This window comes from Stegostoma tigrinum, chromosome 36 (genome assembly GCF_030684315.1).
Source record: "Stegostoma tigrinum isolate sSteTig4 chromosome 36, sSteTig4.hap1, whole genome shotgun sequence".
Taxonomy (NCBI): domain Eukaryota; kingdom Metazoa; phylum Chordata; class Chondrichthyes; order Orectolobiformes; family Stegostomatidae; genus Stegostoma; species Stegostoma tigrinum.
Window position 1 is genome coordinate 316,386 of NC_081389.1, and position 24,667 is coordinate 341,052.

At 41.7% G+C, this 24,667-nt stretch overlaps 1 protein-coding gene and 1 pseudogene across 1 annotated transcript in view; one reads left to right on the top strand and one right to left on the bottom strand.

Moving 5' to 3' along the window:
• The window catches only part of LOC125446740 (NACHT, LRR and PYD domains-containing protein 3-like), a 42,663-nt pseudogene extending 29,252 nt beyond the window's left edge, over nucleotides 1-13,411 (bottom strand).
• Nucleotides 13,412-13,444: 33 nt separating this feature from the next.
• The window catches only part of herc1 (HECT and RLD domain containing E3 ubiquitin protein ligase family member 1), a 339,275-nt gene continuing 328,052 nt past the window's right edge, over nucleotides 13,445-24,667 (top strand). Inside the window, exon 1 of the mRNA XM_059640184.1 lies at nucleotides 13,445-13,540. The gene's annotated coding sequence lies outside the window, so the exon portion shown is untranslated. The remainder of the gene's footprint in view (nucleotides 13,541-24,667) is intronic.

A 24,667-nucleotide genomic window follows, 5' to 3' on the forward strand; every position in this document is an offset into this window, starting at 1 on the left:
AACTCATCTGCGCTGACCAGATATGAACATAGAACATAGAACAGTACAGCACAGAACAGGCCCTTCAGCCCATGATGTTGTGCTGACCATTGATCCTCATGTATGCACCCTCAAATTTCTGTGACCATATGCATGTCCAGCAGTCTCTTAAATGTCCCCATGACTGCTAAATTAACCAGATTCCATTTGTGAGCATTTGGCCCATATCCCTCTAAACACTTTTTATTCATGTACTCGTCCAGATGTCTTTTAAATGTTTTAATTGTACCAGCCTCCACCACTTCCTCTGGCAGCTCATACCATACATCCATCACCCATTGCATGAAAAGGTTGCTCTTTGAGTTCCTTTCAATTCTTTCCAATCTTACCTTAATCCTGTGCCCCACAACTTTTGGATTCCCCTACCCTAAAATCTTGGCTATTCACCCTATCCATTCTCCTCATGATTTTATAAACTTCCACAAGATCACTCCTTGGCTGCCATGCTCCAGGAAAAATAGCCCCACCCTATGTGGCCTCTCCTGACATCTCAAATGCTCCAAAGCTGGCAACATTCGTGTAAATCTTTTATGAGCCCTTTCAAGTTTCACAACAACTTTCCTATTGCAGAGAGACCAAAACTGAAGCAGTATTCCAAACATAACCTAACCAATGTCCTGCTCAGCCATAATTTGACCTTCCAATTCCTATATTCAATGCTTTGACCAATAAAATCAAATGTACCAAATGCCTTCTTCGCTATCATGTCTGCCTGCGACTCCACTTCCAAGTAAATAAGAACCAGCATTCCATGGTCTCTGTTCGGCAACACTTCCCAGGTATTTATCATTACGTGTACACATCCTGCCCTGATATGCCCTACCAAAAATGCAGCACCTCACATCTATCTAAATTAAACTCCATCTGCCACTTCTCAATCCATTAGTCCACCATATCGAGGTTCTCTGAAGTAAATTTCTTGGCTGTCCACTGCCCTATCAATTTTGGTGTCATCTGCAAACTTTCTAATCATACCTCCTATATTCACATTTATTTTTAGAAATGACAAAGTCATGGTAGTTCTTTGGGAAGGTGATCAAACAGGTAGATGAGAGTAAACCGGTTGATGTGATGTATATGGATCTCAGCAAGGCGTTCGATAAGGTTCCCCACAGGAGGCTATTGTACAAAATGCGGAGGAATGGAATTGTGGGAGATATAGCAGTTTGGATCGGAAATTGGCTTGCTGAAAGAAGACAGAGGGTGGTAGTTGATGGGAAATGTTCATCCTGGAGACCAGTTACTTGTGGTGTACCACAAGGGTCGGTGTTGGGTCCACTGCTGTTTGTCATTTTTTATAAATGACCTGGATGAGGGCATAGAAGGATGGGTTAGTAAATTTGCAGACGATACTAAGGTCGGTGGAGTTGTGGATAGTGATGAAGGATGCAGAGAGACATAGATAAGCTGCAGAGCTGGACTGAGAGGTGGCAAATGGAGTTTAATGCAAACAAGTGAGAGGTGATGCACTTTGGTAGGAGTAACTGGAAGGCAAAGTACTGGGCTAATGGTAAGATTCTTAGTAGTGTAGATGAGCGGAGTCCATGTACACAGATCCTTGAAAGTTGCCACCCAGGTTGACAGGGCTGTTAAGAAGGCATACAGTGTTTTAGCTCTTATTAATAGAGGGATCGAGTTCCAGAACCAAGAGGTTATGCTGCAGCTGTACAAAACTCTGGTGCGGCCACACTCGGAGTATTGCATACAGTTCTGGTCACCGCATTATAAGAAGGATGTGGAAGCTTTGGAAAGGGTGCAGAGGAGATTTACTAGGATGTTGCCTGGTATGGAGGGAAGGTCTTACAAGGAAAGGCTGAGGGACTTGAGGCTGTTTTCATTAGAGAGAAGAAGGTTGAGAGGTGACTTAATTGAAACATATCAAATAATCAGAAGGTTAGATCGGATAGATAGGGAGAGCCTTTTTCCTAGGATGGCGATGGCGAGCACGAGGGGGCATAGCTTTAAATTGAGGGGTGAAAGATATAGGATAGATGTCAGAGGCAGTTTCTTTACTCAGAGAGTAGTAAGGGAATGGAACGCTTTGCCTGCAATGGTAGTAGATTCGCCAACTTTAGGTACATTTAAGTCGTCATTGGATAAGCATATGGACGTACATGGAATAGTGTAGGTTAGATGGGCTTCAGATCGGTATGACAGGTCAGCACAACATTGAGGGCTGAAGGGCCTGTACTGTGCTGTAATGTTCTATGTTCTATGTTCTAAGAGTCAGTGGAGTCAGTACTAATCCTTGTGGTACAGGCCTCCATTCAGAAAAGCAACCTTCCACCACCCTCCACGGTCTTCTACCTTTGAGCTAGTTATGTATCCAAATGACTAGCTCCTCCTGTATTCCCTGACCTAACTTTTCTAACCAGTCTACCAAGAAGAAACTTGTCAAACGCCTTGTTGAAATCCATCCAAACCATGTATATCACTTTGCCTTCATCAATTTTCTTCATCGCTTCCTCAAAAAACTCCATCAAGTTAGTGAGACACAATTTCTCACACACAAAGCCATGTTGACTGGACAAAATCAGTCCTTGCCTTTTCAAATACTTGCAAATTCTGTCCCTCAGAATCCCTTTGAACAACTTGCCCGTCACTGAGGTCAGTCTTACTGGTCTATAGGTCCCTGGCTTTTCCTTACCACCTTTCTTGGTAACAACATCCAGTCTTCAAGCATCTCCCCTGTGGCTATTGATGACACAGGTATCTCAGCAAGGGACCCAGCAATCACATCCCATAAAGTTCTGGAGTAGATCTGATCAGGTCCCAGGGATTTATCTCCCTTTACGCTTTGAGACAACTAGCACCTCCTCTTAAGAACTTGGGGAAATTTTCCCTGTTGAGTATTCTCCCACTGCACTTGTACTCTTCCTTAACTTCTCTACATGTGCATTCCCTATACCTTCCAGTCTTACCATTCACCCTAATATTGTGTCTGAATTCTTGTCTCATTTTTGAAAGCTTTCCATTTTCTAGCCATCCATTTACCTGTGAAAACCTCTCCCAATCAACTTTTGCAAGTTTTTGCCTAATACCATCAAAATTTGCCTTCATCCAAATTAGAATTTAAATTTTTAGATTAGATTAGGTTCCCTACAATGTGGAAACAGGCTCTTCGGCCCAACAAGTCGACACTGCCCCTTGAAGCATACCACCCAGACCCATCTTCCTATAACCCACACACCCCTGAACGCTACGGGCAATTTAGCATGGCCGATCCACCCAGCCTGCATATCTTTGGACTGTGGGAGGAAACCGGAGCACCCGAAGGAAACCCATGCAGACATGGAGAGAATGCGCAAACTCCACACAGACAGTCACCCGAGGCTGGAATCGAACCCGAGTCCCTAGCGGTGTGAGGCTGGAGTGCTAATCACTGAGCCACCGTGCTGCCCTAGGTCTGTCCTTTTCCATCATTATTTTAAAATTAATAGAATTAAGTTCATCTGACCCACTTGCCCTGTCTAATTTCCAAAAAGCAGGTAAGGCTTTGCACCTTCTCCAGGAGGTACATCCACACACTGAATCAGAAAATATTATTGTATATATATGACAAATTCATCTCCATTCAAGCCATTAACACTATTGCAGTCCCAAACTGTATTTAGAAGTTTAAAATCCTCAACTATTACCACCCTAATATTTTTGCAGATACCTGGAATCTTCTTAGAAATTTGATTCTCAATTTCCTCCTGACTACTGGGGGGTCAATAGTACAATCCCAATAAGGTAATCTTCCCTCCCTTATTTCTCAATTCCATCCAAATAACTTTACTAGACGTATTCCCCGGAAAATCCTCCATACATATAGCTGTAATGTTGTCCCTAATCAAAAATGCCTCTCCCACTCATCCCTTAGAGTCAAACATTAATGGAGTATGGAAACAGGCCCTTCAGACCAAACTGGTCCATACTTAACATGGTGCCCACTCAGCTAGTACCAAATGCCTGCATTTTGTTCAACTCCCTATGGCTCTTTCCCATTCAAGTACCTGTCCAAGTGATTTTTAAATGTTACTCTTGTACCTGCTTCAACGACCCTCTCTGGCAGCTCGTTCTATGTGTGCATCACTTTCTGCATGAAGGAATTACCCCTCAGGTACTTCTTAAATCTTTCATCTCTCAACTTAAACTTGTGCCCTCTAGTTTTCAATTCCCCATCCCTGGGAAAAAGATTGAATGCGTTCATTCTATCAATGCCCCTCATGATTACATACTCCTCAATAAGGTCACCCCTCATTCTCCTGTATTCCAAGGAATAAAATCCTATCCTGGCCAACATCTCCCTCAGGCCTACTAATCCTGGCAACATCCTCGTAATCTACTTTGCATACATTCCAGTTTAACTGCGGCATTTCTATAATGAGGTGAACATAATTGGATTCAATACTCCAAGTGCAGCCTCACCAATGACTTATACAATTGTAACATAACATCCCAAATCCTCGTCAGTCAGCTGTGCAGGTTCACTTCACCTTTCTTCACTACCCACGTGGTATCTGCTCTATCAATTCCTCCCGTTTTAAAAGGACCTTTATTTTGATTGTTTTTCCCGAACTTCCAAAACAATACAACAGTTTATAAAGCAGTAATTACTGCTCCACAAATGTGAGCAAATCAGCTCTAACACTGAAAAGAACTTCAAAAAAGGAGCAGCTCTTACAGCCGTATCTTTATTCTGACTTCCTTCTTGGATTACACCTTCAAGGAACAATGTAGTTGCACCCGTAGGTCTCTCAAATATTATGTTCTATCCGAGGTTTGCCTTTTCCTGGTTTCTTCCATTTGCCCGCATGGCCATGTTGTGTTGAATTTACTCCTAGTAGTGTGGATATTTTCTCCAGTTCACACCTTCATTAATGCCCATTTTACATCTCAATTGCTCCTTCACCACCATTATCAACTTCTGCTTTTGGCTCTGAGCACTCTCACCATCCGCTCACCTTGCTCTTTGCAATGTTATAAACTTCTTTTAATCTAATGCCAGCCTGAGCTGCTCTGTGAAACTAAGAATGGATTCTTTTGGTTGAGATCTTATATTTTGATGAAATTCATTTGATTTGAACTGGCTGAGCATATCCAGTCAGTCTTTATAGCTGAAATGCTCCATCCCAGGCATCATGGAGAAGCTCCTGTGCACTCAGCCAGTGCAATCATATCCTTCCTATAGTGTGGTGACCAGAACTGCACATAGTACCCCAGCTGTCGCCTAAAAAAATGTTCTGCACAGCTCAAACATGATCTCCCCATGCTTATAATCTATGCCACGACTGATAAAGGCAAGTTTCCTGTATGCTTTCTTAGCCAACCCATTGACTTGTCCTTCAACTTTCAGGACGAACGCTCCAAGATCCCATTGTCACTCTGAGCTTCTTTATATCGTTCAGTATTCCCTTGCATTGTCCCATCTTCAAAAGTGCATTGCTTCAGGCTTCAGAAACCTTGGTCAGGTTTACATCACATCTACCACTGTTCTGCCTATCAATTTGTATTTCCTGTAATCTAGCGCCTTCCTCTTCATTGTCAATCACCAGGCCATTGCTCGTGTCATCTGCAAACTTATCTATTGTCCTTCAACATTCTCATTTTTATGGTTTATGATTATCACAAACAAAAAGGAACCCAACAATGTTCCTGTGGTACACCACAGCAGATGGGCTCTAGCCACACAGACAATCCTCGACCTCACCCTGCCTCCTGTCACTAAGGCAATTATGAATCTAACTTGCCAATTTACCATCAATCCCATGAGCTTTTCCTTCTTTCCCAGTTTCTCATGTGGGATCTTGTCAAAGGCGTTGCTGAAATCCATGTAAATTGCATCAAGCACCCTACCCGCACCTACACATTTTGTCACCTCCTGTAGTATTTCAATAGATTTGTCAGGTATGACACCTGTCTGAACAAAGCCATACTGACAATCCCTGATCAAACCTCGACTCTCTAAATGGGGATAAATTTTCTCCTTTCAAATCTTCTCCGATAATTTTCCTGATATTGATGTTCGACTCAATGGTCTCTAGTACTGTAGCCTATCTCTCTGACCCAACTTGTAACATGGAATCACATTAGCTTCCCTCCAGTCCTCCACCATCTCTCCTGTGGACAGCGATGATTTGTATATTTGGGTCAGAGCACCCCACAATTTCAACTCTGATCTTCCCCAATGGTTCGTGATACAATTTATCCAGACCTGGGGATTCTAAATCTACAAAAACCCTCTAATACCTCCTCGCTTCTTCTATCACTCTGCTCAATAACTTCATAGCCCATCTTCATAAATCCTGTATTTTCGTCCTCCTTCTCCTGGATAAAGACAGACTGAAGTATTCATTTAACAATCTACCAGTGTCCTCTGAGTTTCATGCACAGGTTGCCTCCTTGGTCCAGAGTAGACCCTAATATTCCCATGGTTATTCTCTTTGCCTTGATATACACGGGCAATTGTCTAGGGCTTCTCCCTTCTCTTGTCCATCAGTGTTTTCTCATACATCCTCTTTACTCTCCTAATTATTTTGTTCCTCTCACACTTTCTGTACTCCTCTTCAGCCTGTGTTGTTTTGCTCCCTTTCCACATGTTATAAGTTCTTTTTTCCAATTAATCTAGTCCTGAATATTCTCAGACATCTGTGGTTCTCTGAGCTTGTTGTTCCTACATTTTACCTGAAAGGACACGTATAGGATCTGTACCACCACCTCCTGCGTTATGAACGTCTCCCACCGTTCTACTGTAGATTTACCCTCAAGTAGCTCTTCCCAGTCTAGTTTGTTATATTGTCAGCTATTTTAAATAAATTGGCCTTAGCCAATGCAAATGCCACCACCCCACTTTTTTGCAGAATATCTTTCTCCTTTTCCATCACAAACTTAAAAAGACAGAGTTGTGGTTGATATCACTAACATGCTCCCCCACTGTCACATTGAACACCTGTATTATTTAATTCCTGAGAATTAAGCCTAGCACTGCACACTCCCTTGTAAGACCATCTGATGTAAAACACTCTTCTGGATTCATTCCAAAAAAACCTGCTTCTTCTAGTCCCATTATATTATGGTTATCTCAGCTAATATTGGGAGCATTGAGACTCCTTACTATAATGATCTATCATTATTTTTGCATGCAGTGTCAGAAATTATTAATGTCCCAAAAAACGTCATTACAAGTCAGTGGTGAATGGCCCTGATTAAATTAAGCTCTCCATTCAATGATACTTACATGGTCAGTCACTGTAGTCAGAGCTGCTCCAGTTGGCCAACTGCTCATCAGTCTAGACATTTCTCATGAGAGACTTTTCCAGCAATAACTTCACTCAAAGAGCTGCCCTTCACTAAGGCCTGTTTTCACAGTAAAAGTGTTTTCCCTCAAGGCAATAAACTGATCTGAGAATGTATGACCAACATACACAACATTTGTTAGGAAATGAGGCAACTTAATGAAATAACTTTGATAATTCAGTATAGTTGAGAGAATAATGCAGTGTCACAGAGTGGGTGCCTCCAGTCAGGGAACACTTCAGTGGTCAAGGGTATTCAGCCTACAATCTTTGAGTAAGCACCCTTCGAGGCAGACTATGAGACACCCAACAATGTAGACTCACTGAGCAGAGACTGATAGCCAGGCTCTGTGCCCATGAAGACGGCATCAGTTGTGATCTTGGGTTCATGTCGTGCCACAGGTGACCCTAGCACACTGTTTTACATGTGTAAAATCTTCCTTACTGTCCTGTTTTGACAGCATTACCTTGATACCTTAAAGTTTGTAGAGTTTTGAATTCGGCAAGTAATTTTGGTCATTTAGTTTGTCTCCAGCACCACCTCATTTTTAAATTTTTGTAATTATATCTCCACCTCAATTAATCAGATTTTAGGTCATTCCTTCACTGGTTATTCAGTTACTGAAAGCATCAAGTTACTGAATCACCATCTAACACTCTTGATCACCTGCAGAAACTTGTTATGACATTCCACTCACACCAGTTGTATGATCTTTTGATCTTTTTGCCCTTGATCTCTCCGTTTACAAACTCTAGGTCTTTATGCTCTGCTCTCTCACTGCAACTGATGAAGGGCCTGAGCTCTAAAAGCTAGTGTGATTTCAAATAAACTTGAAGGCAAATACAAATCAAAGAAAGAATGCTTGAAATAGCATGATTGGAACATGTAACAGAATAATAGATTATTTACCTACGAAAAAGAAATGTTCCAATGTAGAAATATCCCAGTAGCACACCCTTGACAAAGGCAAATTCAGCAAAATCAATTGCCTCACAATCAATTCTAGCAGCAGGAAGAGAACCCCAGCTTTTAGCTGTTACAGAGACAGGAATAGCAGCTTCTACATCAAGCTTCAAGGCACCACAAGTTACCGAAAGGTAAACCAAAATGTTCGTTCTGGCTGGAGCTTAGCCCCACTCCCTCATGCTGCTTCTACTGCTCCAACTTAAAAAAAAACCCAAGGCATCACCAGCTGGTTACTTTATTAGTTTGGAACTTAACACTCACCAGCTCCATCTCAACATCTCTTCATAAAAAAACAGGACAAAATACACCTCTTACAGCCATTGTATCACCACATGCAATAATTGCTATTCCCAAACAGCATCCACCATGAGTTTAGAAGTTGTTGCTTTTATTCAAATTCACTTTCCACTACCCATCCTTCCTATCTCAGATTGAAGACCTTTGCTTTGACAGGTTGTGCTCATGTTTCTTCCAAACCAGAACATATCTTCAAAGCTTAGGTCGGTACTTTCAATTTAGACACTGTCTCTAAACAGCCTAAGATTTTTCATTGCTGCCATGGCTGTTAATCTGAACAGTAGGAGTTTCACTTTCTCCATTTCTTCCATCTTTTGAAGCTATTCTATCTTGCCTTTCAAGCAAGACATTGAGCGGGCTGAAAGGACTCCTCAGCAGATGTTGAGTTTGTCTCACAAATTTGCTTGCTTGTACAATAAAGTGTATTGCACTCTTTTCTCAACACTGATACCAGAATTAATACTCTAAACTGCTCAGGCTTCTTGATTAACTCTGTGTCAATTTCTTAGTTCTGCCTTTGACTGATGCAGAAATTCAAATGTATTTTGATTCTTCCAATAGCCAACGGAAAATACCAGAACAGACAGGTAAAGAGATCATGGAAAAAACATGAAAACAAAAGGGTTATTGTGGTGAGTAATTTTAACTTCCTCTGTATTGACTGAGACTCCCATAATGCCAAGGCCTTTGATGGGGGTGGGTGGGGGGGTGGGGGTGTTTGCTGGTGCATTCAGAGGGTTCCTTGAAACAATATATACAGTTCAAACAAGGGAAGGGTCATTCTACACGTGGAATGAAGGAATGTGCTCAGCCAGGTGATTAAAGTTTCAGTGGGGGAGTATTTCAGGAACAGTGATCATAATTTTGTAACATTTAAGTTACCTATGGATAAGGATAGCAGTTGTCTTCAGGTGAATGCTCTAAATTAGGAAAAGCTAATGATGACAGGAACTGGGAAATGTAGTTTGGTGACTTTCTGGAGGTTCTTAAAATCATGAGGGGCATAGATATGGTAAGCAGCAAAAGTCTCTTCCCCGGATGGGGGAATTAAAAAGAAGAGGGCATAATTTTAAGGCCAATGATTTAAAAGATGGGAGGGCAACATTTTCAGATAGAGGGTGGTTGGTTTGCAAAATGCACTGGCAGAGCAACTGGTAGATGCAGGTACAATTACAACATCTAAAAGGCATTTGGATAGATATAAAAGAATGAAAGGCCAGACCCACGCTCATGGGACTAGTTTAACGCAGAAAATTTGTTTGGTATGGAATAGTTGGATTGTAGGATTTGCTGCTCTGCTCTATGACTGTCTATCTCAGTAAAATGGCAAACTTCATGAATGATATTAAAATAGGGGGAAAGCAGGCTGTGATTATCAGATAGAATTTACAGATGGATATTAATAGGCTACGAGAATGGGCCAGAATTGAGCAGATGGATAAAAGGAATCTGCATGAATAAGGCAGGAGGTTTGCATTGGACAATAAAGTATACTCAGGAAAATGTTCGCCTTCTGTACTGTAATTATTCTGTGATCCTGTCTCCAGGAGAGGGCAGGGAAGCACAAAATGCGATGTTATTTGTTTAATGAGTGTAATTAAAATTCCATATGACGTAATTGACTTTTATCACCTGGGCACTGAGAGATCCATAAATGGGACTTCCTTGTGGGTAGGAGCTGCACTTTCCCGAGAACACATCAGTGCAAAGTGAATTTCCATTCCCTTAGAAATAGAATGGGATGGATGGCAATCTTCCAGATAAAGGACATTTCCTATCCCGTTCTGGCAACTTTTAGTGTTCCTGGTAGGTCAGTGAATCCTTGTTGGTGAATTATTGTCATGGGAGCTGAAGGTTTGATGCCTAATAGATAATATAAAATGTACCCTCTGACACCAGTGCTGCAAGATCCCAGAGCCACTGAAATTCAGTGTTTTAAATATGTTTGTGGCAAGGGAGGTGTTTGTCCAAGTAATGCAAAATGGGAGCTTGAAATTCATCCATATAGTGCCAGAATTTCTATCTCTCTCCCTCGACCACCAGCCCCATGTCGAGCTGCAGTATCTATATTCTAGGGACTCCCATTATTATGATGAGAGATAATGGGAACTGCAGATGCTGGAGAATCCAAGATAATAAAATGTGAGGCTGGATGAACACAGCAGGCCAAGCAGCATCTCAGGAGCACAAAAGCTGACATTTTGGGCCTAGACCCTTCATCAGAGCCATTATTCTCCCATTATTAATCCACTTTTCAGTCTGCTAACATTTTGGGTTTGCACCTTCCCATTAATGTGCATGATTAAACACTGTAATGTTAACTCCTGACATACTCGCTCAAACATTCCTATTTTTAACTTATTTTGAACTACATACTTAAGCAACTACTTTTATCGCTTTGATGTATTCAAGAATTGGGTCTAGGTTTTTGTACCTAAGATGTTACCATAAGAAAGCAGACATTGCAAAGGTTTTTCACTGTACTCCTACAATGGGACACACATGATAATAAAAAGGATATTCTATATTGTATATGGTATAAACAGCACACTTGAAAGTCAAAGGAAGAAATAACAGATATGAACTTTCCATGTAAGTTGCAATAATTTTCCACTTCTCTGTCTGTTTCTTACAGCACATATATGACAATTGTGATTCTCTCCAGGGGGAATTGTGGCCTTTCGAAATTTGTCTCTGTCTACATGGTGGGCATGGCAGTAACTGACCTAGTTGTCATGATTTTCAATGTGATTGTGTACTTGATATTTAATTATCACTTTCCATATTCCTTTGTGTCTCACACTGCTGTAAGTAAGTTTGTCCTGTACATAGCTTTTGCTACTCTAATATGTCAGTATGGTTCACAGTCACATTCATGTTTGACTGATTTATTTGTGGCAATGGGTTGTCATGGGTTTAAAGAAAAGTACTGCACCAAGAGAATTGCAACTACAGTTATGGTAAGATCTTCTGTCCTGACTTGTTTGAAGGATATTCCTATGTTCTTTTCATTTGAAGCCAAATGGATAATTAACACTGGGCGTGCAGGACAAAAGCAGCTGTTTATACAATACCCGCATGGTCAGTGTACAGTTGGCTGCAGCCAACGTCAGTAGTTTTGCTTCCTTTCGCTCTCGTGACCCTGTTTAATTCTTTGACTGTCAGATGTATTTTATTGGCTAACAGAACAAGCAAGGGACTCTGAACTAAAGGAAGTGAGATACAGAGTGATCCAGACATGAAAAGTTGGAGGAGATCCATCATATTACTCTTCACTGTGTCAGCCAGCTTTATTCTGTTGTGGTTAACATCTGTTGGAAGTTTTGCGGCCACTCAACCGACTATCAAGCAGTATTTATTATCAGGGTGATTACTCAAATCCTGGCTATATAGCCACGGAAACTGGATATCTGCTCATGTATTTGAGTTCCTGCACAAACACATGTATTTATGCAGCAAACCAGAGGAAATTCAGAGAAGAGCTGAGAAATGTTCTGAAGTCTCCTTGGAAAGAATTTCTTGATTCTCTTTTTTAAAAATAAGGAGCATGCTAATTCAAACCAAAAAAAATCTCAAAACTAAAATGATGTTTTGTCTGGTTTACTGTATTGTGAATGCCAATCGTCCTGAGAATGAGATTTTGACCTTGTCATAGTGGCATGGTAGCACGGTGGCTTGGTGGTTAGCAATGCTCCATCACAGTGCCAGGGATAACAAGGTGTGAACACAGCAGGCCAAGCGACATCAGAGGAGCAGGAAGGCTGACATTTCGGGCCTAGACCCTTCTTCAGAAACATGCCAGGGACCTGGCTTTGATTGCAGCTTCAGCCAAATATCTGTATGCATGTGCAACCCATGTTTGCATGGGTTTCATCCAGGTTTTACAGTTTCCTCTCACAATCACAAGGTGTGGTAGTCTGGTGAATTGGCCATGCTGTCCAAGGGTGTGCAGGCTAGGTGGATTATTCATGGAAAATACAGGGTTACAGGGAATACAGGGCGTGCTCTTCAGAGGGTCAATGTGGACATGATGGGCCGAATGGCTTACATCCACAATGTAGGGATTGTATGATTCTGTGCAGGAAGTAAGTGAATTCAAACTGTTCACCGTGTCAGTACAGCACTTGTCATGATGTAGTATCAAAGTAGGCCAATAGAAATTCGCTAAAAACTAGCTGTTAAAGTGAACATATGCCCTTCAAGGCAATCATGTTACTTCCATCTGTAAGTATGACAGAAGTAAGAATTATGACTACAGTGGTGTCTAAAAAGTATCGCAGCAAATCCATAGAACCTTTGAGCATGGAAACAGGACATTCAGCCCAAATAGGCTACACCGATCCTCTGAAAAGCATCCCTCCAGCCACATCCTGCTACCCTATCCTTGTAAATCTGCATTTCCCATGGCTAATATCTTAACCTATGCAGCCTCGAACACTACGGGTAACAGCATGGCCCTTCCACCGAATCTGCACATCTGTGGACATGTGTGGGAGGAAATTGGATCACCTTGAGGAAACCCACACAGACATCGAAGAACGTGCAAACTTCACACACACAGTTGTTCGAGGGTGGAATCAAACCCAAGTCCCTGACGCTGTGAGGCAACAATGGTTACCACTGAGCCACTGTGCTACCCTCAAATGAAATGGAAAAACATATACAAAGTGGTTTGTTATTTTCACACACATCCCGACACACACACACACACACACACACACACATCCCGACACATTCATTCTCACCGCAACATGCGTCCCTACCGATCCTAAGTCCAGACACGCCCCCTTCACGGGTTCTGCCCATTGGCTGTGCGCGCCCTCATCCGTCGGTGCCGGGACGCTGATCGCCAACGTGATGATGAAGTTCCTGCCGATTTGTCGCGGTTGAGTTTCCCGGATGTGGATTTATTCCCGGTTTATCAGCGAGATGGTGGCCGTGGCGCAACAGCGAGCTTGTGAGTATCACTGTGTGATGTGTGGTTGCGCCGCTGCTTTTTGCGTTCGACAGATTTGTGCGCTGCCAGCAGCTTGCTCCGTACTCAGTTGCCCTACTTCCGTCCCCGTTAGCCCCTGTCATCGCGTTGGCCCGCCCTACCCGCTCGCTGCCTAATTTTACCACCATCTTATGTTCGACTCTACCAGCGCAGCCACCCCCTCCCCCCGCTGCAGTCAATGCTAGATATTCTTTATGTTTCATTTTAAAACTGCCCAAGGGATTTCCCTTTAGGCCCAGGTGTCTTGAACTACCCACACGATTCTTCCCCTTGGTTTTAATTTGAGTCTAAATCTCAAAGGCACAATCATGGTGTTGTGAATTTTATTGCTTCCCCCCCCCCCCACCTCCCCTCCCGTTTAAGACTCGGTTCGGAGCAATTCGTTTCAGCACGGTGGCCTGGTGGTTAGCACCCTGCCTCACAGCGCCAGGGACTCGGGTTCGCTTCCACTGTCTGTTCAGTTTGCACATTTTCCCCGTGTCTGTTTGGGTATCCCCTCTCACCGGCATTCCAAACATGAGCAGATTAGGTGGACTGGCCATGGGAATTATAGAGATGGGGTGTGCCTGAATGGGGATGCTGTTGGGAGAGTCGCTGCGGACTCGATGGGCCTAATGGCCTGCTTCCACGCTAGGGCTTTTATAAATGTTGTATTCGTTATTTTCGTGTTAACAGGTGTGTCGGTTTCTCAGTGTTTTTGATTTTCTATGTGAACATGTGTTTCTTTATCAGTGTGCTGAATTTGTATAAAATTGCTGCTGAAACATAGTCGGGATTGGGGTTGTTTGCAAGACAGCACGTATGAACATTTGTGCAGTTGCACATATGAAGGTCGAACATTAAGGCTCCATTATTTATTAGGTTTTGCATGGCATTGCATATCTACTCCTGTTTGACAGCCAAGAAACATCTGAATCTGGACAGATGTACATGCCGATTAAATCGATCCAGCAGACAAGCTCATTACAAATTTTGTTCAGAAAATGGATCGTGACGAACGTGTATTCACTTATCATCTTCTTGCATATGCAGATTTTAAAACTAGAGATAATCTTTAAATGTGCAATTAATGTCAGGATTAGTTTCTTTTCCATGCATCTGATGTACTGCAGTTTACAGCACAGAAGTCTTTTTCAGTTTCAAATCTGCTTTTTGGAAAGTGTCATTGTCTTCCTTTCAGTACATGGAAAGCTTTTGTGCTTACAGAATTGCTTCCAGAAAGGGGTCAGGTTTGAAAGGATTAAGAACGTGGATTGTAAAGAACGGATGGTTTAGTTTTCATTGCATGTTGTATAATTAGATAACTGATTAAAAAATACTAGAACCTGGTTTATGTTTGTGTTAACTACTGTCCAAATTGAACAGTTGGCATTTGTGGCTTATGGGAAATGCTAAATTTGAGGACTATTAAAATTCTTGTTGACATTTGTCTGGGTTATAATGATTTCCTGTACAGTACATTAGAGAGAGGCTCAGAAAAGCTTTCAGATTGCTTTGCTAATTAGTATACACAATTCTTTCCAGCATGGTTTTAAATTGGTGGCCAGTACTGTAAGACATGCACAAGATTAGTTTTTCGATGGTCTGTTTGCATTTTTCCAGGCTCTTTTATTTGTGACTTCTATGAGTCAGCATGTATAGTTGCAGCTGGCATAAGCCATTCACGTTTTCTGAGATTTGCCGTTGTGATTGCTGTAACCTAAGCACTTTACTTTTCCAGGAAATTTTAAGCTGTCTTCACAATGAAAAGATTGGACAATTAAAAAATCAGTTCAAATCCTAAATTGCATATTTCCTACAAATTCTAGGTCATTGCAATTCAAAGAGCTTGAAATTATTTGAGGTTGACTGTTGCTGTTTTCTGACTGAAAGTAGGACCAGTGGCAGAGAGTCATTGTCATGCAGCACAGAAGAGGCCCTTTAGCACTTCGGATTTGTGCGTGATCTATCTATTCTAAATCTAGTTTCCAGCACTTGACACAGCCTTGAAACTTATGACACTTCAAGAACTCATCTATGTACTTTTTAAAGATTCAAAGGTTTTTGACCTCTTCTGTCTTTCAGGGCATTTCCCCCATCTCTTAGATGAAAACAAATTCCTCAAATGGCCTCTAAACCACCAAGCCTTCACTTTAAAACTGCCCTCTAGCCATTCATCTAAGGGGAGCAGCTGCTTTCACGCCATCCTGTCCCTGCCTGTAATAATCTTTTTCTTTTAATTTGAAAAAATATACTTTATTCATAGAATATACAGAAAATAAAACATATTTATACACCTACCCGTCATGCTAGCTGCTCCGGGTTACCCGGGGGTACGTATGCCAACTGAGAGAAGAAAAAACAAAGAAAATACCCCGGCGGTCGTCTCCCCGCACAGTCCCCGTTGGCCCCCTGACCAGTTGGGGAAGGTGCCAGCTGGGCCCAGTTAGCAGATAGGGCCCCGCTTTCTATTTTGGGCGTGGGGTTTCATACAGTGCTCTTTCCCTGCAGCGCCGTGGCGTCAGCTACCCCAAGCTGTAGCGCGTCCCTCAGCACGTAGTCCTGGACCTTGGAGTGTGCCAGTCTACAACACTCGGTCGGGGTCAGTTCTTTCAGCTGAAAGACCAGCAAGTTGTGGTCACCCTGCCTGTAATAATCTTATACACATCAATCAGGTTTCCCATCAGCCTTCTCTGCTCAAAAAAAACATCCTGAGCCTATCTAGCCTGTCTTCATAGCTAAAATGGTCTAACTCAGGCAACAGCCCCTCCATTGCAATCACATACCATGGCAACCAGAACTGCCCACTGTATTCCTGATTAAAATTTTTTACAGCTTCAATATAACCTTCCTGCTCTTATAATCTATGCCACAACGGATAAAAGCAAGTGTCCTCTGTGCTGCCTTAATCACTTTGTTAACTTGTCCTGCTTCTTTTAACATCTCACTTCCTTCAGGGAACTCTGCGCAAGCATCCCAAGATCTCTGTTTTTCTAACCATTGTAGTGTCCCACAATTCATCTCTTGTTGCATCTGAAGTGCTTCACCTCCCATTTTTCAGAATTTAATTCCATCTGCCATTGATCTGCCCAACCTGTCTATATCTTTATGTAACGTAAAACCTTGCTGTTGGCTATGTGTCCAATCTTCATGTCATTCCCAAATCCATTTATCAAATCCCTCACATTCTCATCTAATTGGTATTGTATGAATCATGAGCAATAAAGGACCAGCACTGATCCTTGTGGTACGCCGTTATACACCAGGCCCTAGTCTCACAGCAACCTTCAATTGCCAGTCAGTCTCTTAAGACTAAACCAATTTATGATCTATTTTGCCAAGTTACCATGTGCTTTTACCTTCTTTATCAGTCTCTGATGTCAGTTATTTTAGGCTGGGTCCCCTAGCTATAGTCCGTCCCATAAAGGGAAACATCCTTTGGGCGTCCTTCTTGTTGAGTGAACTTTGATGGATGCAGGCCTAAACTGCCCAATCTTTCCGCAAAGAACACCTTGCCACTCCTAGTCTCTCTCAATCACTGGGTTTTGCAGCTCTCTGCTTTGAAATATGTTGCATTTCTAGTCTTGCTGCCAAAATGGACATGTTCTCATTTTCACTAAATTGTGTTCCTCGTCCTTATTTTTTTGTCCTGTCATTTCAGACATCTAAATTCTTTTGATCGTTATGACCTCCTCAACTTATTTTCCTACCTTTGTTGTGTCATCAGCAAGTCTAGCAACCATACCTTCAATCAAGTCATTGACGTAAATTCTAAATTGTTGAGATCTTATACACCACTTCACACACTGGCAATCTGAAAACAGCCCACTTATTCCTATCTTGTATGCCCTATTAGCCAATCAGTCCAAGTGTAGTACACCAACTGGTTATATTTTAACGACATTACTTTGAGTAAGAAACAAAATAATTTCAGTGTATATATGTTCAAAATAAATTAGTGATTTAGTTTTCACAATACCACATTGACTCTACCTGACTACATTAAGATTTTTGAAGTGCCATACTCTTCTAGTTGTGGATTCTAGCATTTTCACTGTGACAGATATTGGACTAATTGACTTGCAGTTTCCTGCTTTCCTGCTTTCCTCCTTTCCTGAACACAATTGCCTAATATTTTTTCTGGTGGGACCTTTCTAGACTCTGAGGAACTTTAGAAAATTTATAGACTTAGCATCCAGTCTCTTGACAAGTCATTTAAGACCCTAGAATGAAGTCCACCAGTGCAGGGGTGACATGGCGGGGTTTATTTCTAATATTTCCTTAATGCTGTTTCCCTGGTCATGGGAATTTTTTTGTTTCTTTCTCCGATGATGTTCTGAATCACAATTACCTCCAGAATATGATTTGTATCTACTACAGAGATGAAGACTAACATAATGCAGATTAATTAACAGATACTTTTTTTCTAAATTTCCCATATTCAAATGTGTAGACTAAATGCCATGAACATAAAAACAAGAGTAGGCCACTCGGCCCTTCAAGACTGCTCTGCCATTCAATAAGATCATGTCCAATTTTGACCTCAACTCTGTATTCCTGCAAATTCCTGTTAATTGTTATCCCCTATCTCCTTTGTCAGGAAGAATTTATCTACTTTTTTTCTTTTGAGGATGGGAATTTCAAAGACTCACCACCCTTGAAGAGAAAACAATGTTTCATCACTTCTGCTTTAAATGGGCACACCCTTATTTTTACGCTCTGACCTGTTCTTTTAGATCCTCTATCAAGAGGAAACATCCTTTCTGCCTCCATCCAGTCAAGTCCTCACAGGATGTTATGTTATAATTAATTCTGCTGACTGTTCTAAATTCCAGAGGATGCAGGCTGATCCTGTCTAGCCCTTCCCTGGTCCGCTTGTTCCAGGTGTTAGTATAGAAAAATTGCTTCCATCCTCCCATAATTATAATGACCTGTACTGTGCATAGTACTCACGATTTGGTCACCAATGCCCTGTACAACTGAAGTGTAACCTCCCTACATTTGCTTTCAGTTTCCATCACAATGAACCATGCCTTTTTAATGACATTCCTGTTACTTGCTATACTTGCATACTAACTATTTTTAATTCGTGTGTTAGGGAACCTAGATCTCTCTGGTTCTCGGAGCTCTACAAATTTAGGTAATGTGCTTGTCCATTTTGGCAGAAAGATGGAAAATTTCACACTTGCAGACATACTCCATTTACTATATTTTTGCCCACTCACTTCACCAGTCTGTATCCAAAACTGGCTCCTGATGTCCTCTTCATAATCACTTTCTAACCTATCTTTGTGCCTTTGATCCATGACTTTAATGCCTTTTTTCCAGATCATTATACAAATTGTAAAGAGTTGATGCCTCAGCATCAAGCCCTCTGACCCACCACTCGTGACATCTGCCAACTTGAAAAGGATCCACTTATTTCTATACTCTGCTTCCTATAATCAAGTGTTCTATCCATGCTAATATGCTATCCTAAACATCATGAGCCTTTCTTTCCACAATAACTTTTGACATGGCACCTTATCAGATGCATTCTCTGAATCAGGATGCAATAAGTCCTCTGGTTCTGCTTTATCTACAGCACAAGTTACTTCTTCAAAGATCTCTAATAAATCAGTTGAATATGATTTCCCTTTGACAAAGTCATGTTGACTCTCCTTGATTATCATGAACTTATCCAGGTGTCCTGTTATAACATGTCTAATAATAGTGTGTAATGTTTTCCCTTTCACAGATGTTCAGCTAACTGGCCTGTAATTTCTTGCTTCCTGCCTCCCTCCTGTGATTTTTAACTAAAGGAATTGCATTAGCTGTTGTCTAATCTATAGGAAACTTACCTGAATTTAATGAATTTTGGAAAATTGAAACCTATGCACCAACTATTTCACTGGTTACCTATTTTTAAGACCTTAAGGTGAAATTGATTAGGACCTGGGGACTTGTCATTTTTCATTTCTAGCAATTTACTCAGTACTGTTTTCTTACTAATTATAATTTTCTTGAGTTCCTCTCTACCTTTCAATTCCAGATTTATGGCTATTTGCAGGTTACTGAAAAGACCAATGAGGACTTGACGTTTTCAAATACCTGTAGAACCTCCCTCTCCTTTTATGTTTCTGGATAGCTTTCACTCATACTGTAATTTTCTTTGCCTTATACATTTTAAAATTACTCTTTGCTGTTCCTTATATGCCCCTTATGCAGAAATCCTATGCTAGAAAGAAAACCACGTTATTTCAGGAGTTCTCTCAAATACCAGTTTAATCACGAAAATGACCACGATTTAAGATAAAACAAATACACCAGATTTCAAAGATGCCCCAGCCTCCACATCTGTCCAGGAGCTTAAGCCATGGCTTGGGCTGGTAAATTATTATGGAAAGTTCATTCATGACCTCCCATTCATTCTGGCACCTTTGCATCAATTCCTAAAAACTGGAGTCAGCCTTGGAAATGATCTCAAAGACAAGTCCTAGCTTTCAATGAAGAAGTAGCTAACATCCCCTGAGGTTTTGGCACACTATGATCCCAAGAAAGATCTGCTATTGACACGCAATGACTCTGTACAGCTCATAGGTGGCCCAATGGAGAGGAGCGCCCAACAGCTTATGCATCCAGGACTTGGGTTGATTTGGAATATAAATACACCCAGATAGAAAAATGAGGTTTGGAGGTCATATGTGGAGTCAGGAAGTTCCAACAATACAATGATGTATCAAAACTTGTGATAATCACAGACCACAAATGCCCTTCTTGGTCTGCTGAAGAGGACAAGACAGTACCGCCCATAGCTTTGGACCAAATTCACCAGTTGGCTCTAATGCTAAGCACTTATAAGTTAGGACACCTTTTTGGAGGTCAAGTAGTGAATGTGGATGCATTGAGCTACCTCTCATTAGTGGATACAGCACCTCCAATGGAACAGTCTGTAATGAAATTAAATTCTCTAGATACCCTCCAATCACAGCTAACAATATTAGACTTTGGACACAGAATGTTTGCACATTCTTCTGCCTGCGTGGGCTTCCTCTGGGTGTTCTGCTTTCCTCCCACAGTCCAAAGATGTACAGGTTAGGTGGATTGGCCATGCTAAAAAGTGTCCAAAGTGTCCTGGGATGTGTATGTTAAATGTATTAGCCATGGTGATGTGTGGTTACAGGGCTACAAAAGACAGGTGAGATGCTTGATAGGCCAAATGACCACTTTCTGCAGTATAGGGAATCTCTGATTCTACTACTAGAGGAAGAATATATAAAGAAGTCACATTTTTAAAGCAAAGCAACAATTGGACTCAGATCTTTCAAATCCAAACTGACATTTAATACCCTGTTTAATACATGCTTCTTTTGCCTCTCAAAATCTACTGTTTTTATTTATGTGGTTGAAGCATTTTTCCCCCCCCAAGAGTAAATTGATCGGATAATTTACTGACCCTTCAAAAACTGGCTGAATGTGTGTCAGGTGAAGATTGTTGCAACAGTCAAAATGTTACTCCAACTGTAACAGCCAGCACTTGAAAAATCTGCAACTATCCAAGGCATGTATACAGGTAGGCACTGTGTTGCAAATTAGGAATCAGGTATATTCTCAGGGTTACACCTGCACAATAGAATACATGAAAACAAGAAAACAGATCAACCAGCTCTCAGGAGACATGTGAGCACAGTGCACTGTGACATTATTCAAACTCTTTTTCCAAAATAAAACATTTCACTAATGTAAACTTGTAAGCTGAAAAAATTGCAAATAATTAGAGATACTTATAATTATCAGAATAAGTAGCATATGGAGGAAATAAATGCTTCAATTTATTTCTTCCGTCACATTATTTTGAGAGAACATAAAATTTGAGAGCTTGATTTTTGCAAAGTAAATTTAAGGTAACCAAAAACTGGAAGTGGGTATCTTTTTCTGCAGGGATGAAAGATGTCAAAGTTTAAAAAAAAATACACAATTTATGTATTTCAGACTTCTTGACACATTGACCTCAGAATTATATATTCAAGATAGATTTAGTTTTCATTATGTAAACAAGTCAAATGGATTTTCAAGAAAGAGTCTCAAATATCCTGCAATTTTGGCAGGGCAGAGGAATGTGTAGACAACACTGTGTGACAGTAACAGATAAACAAAGGATCACACAAAACAAAGTAAAACAATGACTGAAACTAATGACTCATCCTTCTTAACTGTAGTAAAAACATTTATACAGATTAAAACAAGCCAAGCTTTCAAACACCACCACCTACTGCAACCTTGATCATGATCCCACCCCCCCGACCACGAAACCATCATCTCCCAAACCATCCACAACCTCATCACTTCAGGTGACCTCCCACCCACAGCCTCTAAGCTCATCATTCCCCAACCTCACACCGCCTGTTTCTATCTCCTTCCCAAAATCCACAAACCTGACTTCCCTGGTCGACCCATTGATTCCTCCTGCTCCTGCCCCACCGAACTTGTCTCCACCTATTTCAACTCCATTTTCTCCCCCTTGGTGCAGGAACTCTCTACCTACATCTGTGACACCACCCACGCCATCCACTCCTCCAAAATGTCCAATTCCCTGGTCCCCAACACCTCATCAAACAAGGATTTCTGAAGAAAGATCTCAAACCAAAATGTCAGCTTTCCTGCTTCTCTGATGCTGCTAGGCCTGCTGTGTTCATCCAGTTTTACATCTTGTTACCTCAAGTAAGAAGACATTCGATCCTGAATCATCCACAATGGAGAGAAAAGGCCAAGGCCATCAGCATTTCTAATCATATAACAGCAGTGACATATGATACCACAAAGATTAGCATCAAGTCAGCAGAGTGGGCAGAATACAAAGATGCAAGGACTGTATATGTTGTTTGGAAGTATAAAGCAGGAAGTACAAGTTTAAATTATTTCTTTGCACCTCAAAGGAAATGTAGACCTGGGCAGAATTTGCCTATTGGTTACACAAGAGCTTGCAACTTTTGAATAGTCACCTTTGTTTTGTTGAGGGGAGATCATGTCCAACCGACCTAATTGAACTTTTCCGCTGATGACCAGGTGGACAAGGGCAGTGCTTTTGATGTAATCTACTTGGAATTCAGCGAGGATTTTGCTAAACTCCCATGTAGGAAAACAATAGCAAAGGCAAGCCAATGGGATCCAAGTAAATTTGGCAAATTGTATCCACAATTGACTCCTTTATTCTTAATGGGATGAGGGTGTTGCTGACCAGACAGCATTTATTGTCCACCCCTAAGTGTCCAAAGGGCAGTTGAAAACCAACCACATTACTGTGGGTCTGGAGTCACATGTAGGCCTGACTAGGTAAGCATGGCAATTTCCTTCCCTAAAGGACATTAGTCAACCAGATGGATTTTTCCAACAATCGAATATGGATTCATGGCCATCATTACATTCTTAACTCCAGATATTTTATTGAATTCAGATTCCACCATCTGCCAAGGCAAGAGTTGAACCTGGGTCCCAGAATATTATCTGGGTCTCTGGATTAACAGTCCAGTGATAATACCACTAGGCCGTTGCCTCCCTGAGTGGCAAGAAGCAGAGAGTGATCGTTGAGGGGTGTTTTTCTGACTGGAAGTCTGTGTTCATTGGGATTCCACAAGGGACTTTGGTTTTGTTTGGTATATCTAGATGATTTAGACTTGTCATAGGCTGAAAAACTAAGAAATGAGACTGGACACTTAACATAAATGGAAATCCCAAAGTCTTCATAAGCGCCTTAGTAACAAAAGGATGATAATAAGAGGACTGGGGCCAATCAGAGACCAAGAAGGCGTGACTGAGGTGTTAAATGATTGATTCTGTGTCACATATACCAAAGTACAGTGAAAAACTTTGTTTACGAGCAGTACAAACAGATCATTGTCAGCAAGGATGCACAGATCAAAAAAACTGAGGCACACGGGTTACGTTACACAGGGCATGCACCAAGTGAGGTCAGTGTCAGCAAGATGAGCTTTATTTGAGTAGTTGAGGCTAGAATATTTGTTGATCAGTCCAATAACAGGCAGGAAGAGGCTGTTCCTGAACTTACTGGTGTGTTCAGGCTTCTGTATCTTCTGCCTGATGGAGGAAGTTGCAGAAGAATATTACTGGGGTGGGATGGGTCTTTAATAATGAGAGCAGCCTTTCCATGGCAGTGAGCTGAGTAACTAGAGTCCATGGGTGGTAGGTTGCCTCCTTGCTAGTTTTGGGCTGTGCGCACCACCTTCTGTAGTTTCTTAGAATCCTGGGCAGAGCAGTTGCCATGCCAGGCTGTTATGAACCAGGACAATATGCTTTCAGTTGTGCAGTAGAAGTGGTTGGTGAAGGTCCTTATGGACATGCCAAACTTCCGGCGCCACCTGAGGAAGAAGAAGCATTGTTGTACGTTCTTGACGTTGCATCTATGTGGGAAGTCCAGGACAGGTGGTTAGTTATTGTCACTCCAAGGAACTTGATGCTCTCCACCCTCTCAAACCCTGTTCTGTTGATGTAGATGAGGCATGTTCTCCTTTCTTGCTGAAATCAATGATCAGTTCTTTAGTCTTGCCGACATTGAGAGAGAGGTTGTTCTGATTGCACCATGATACCAAGCCCTCTAGCTCCGTTCTGTATTTGACTCGTTATTGCTAGATATCCATCCTACCATGGTGTCATCAGCAAACTTGTAGATGGCATTTGTTCGGATTTGGCAACACAGTGGTGGGTGTACAGGGAGTACAGTAGGAGGCTGAGGTGGCAACCCTGTGGTGGCTCCAGTGTTGAGGGTTATTGTGGAGGTGCAGTTGTCAATCTTCACTGATTGTGGTCCGTGGATCGGGAAGCCAAGGATTCAGTTGCAGAGGGTGGAGCCAAGACCAAGGTCATGGAAATTTGAGATCAGTCTCAAATGGTCTTTGAACGTGGAGCTGTAGTTGGTGAGCACAAGTCTGATGTAGGTGTCCATGTTGTTGTCCACATGCTCCAGGGACGAGTGCAGGGCTGGAGATATCGTATCCACTGTAGAACTGCAACGTCAGTAGGCAAATTGTAAGGGATCAAGGCAGGCTGGGAGACTGGAGTTGATGTAGGCCACAACCAACCTCTTGAAACACATGATTATTCAGGTCAGAGCCA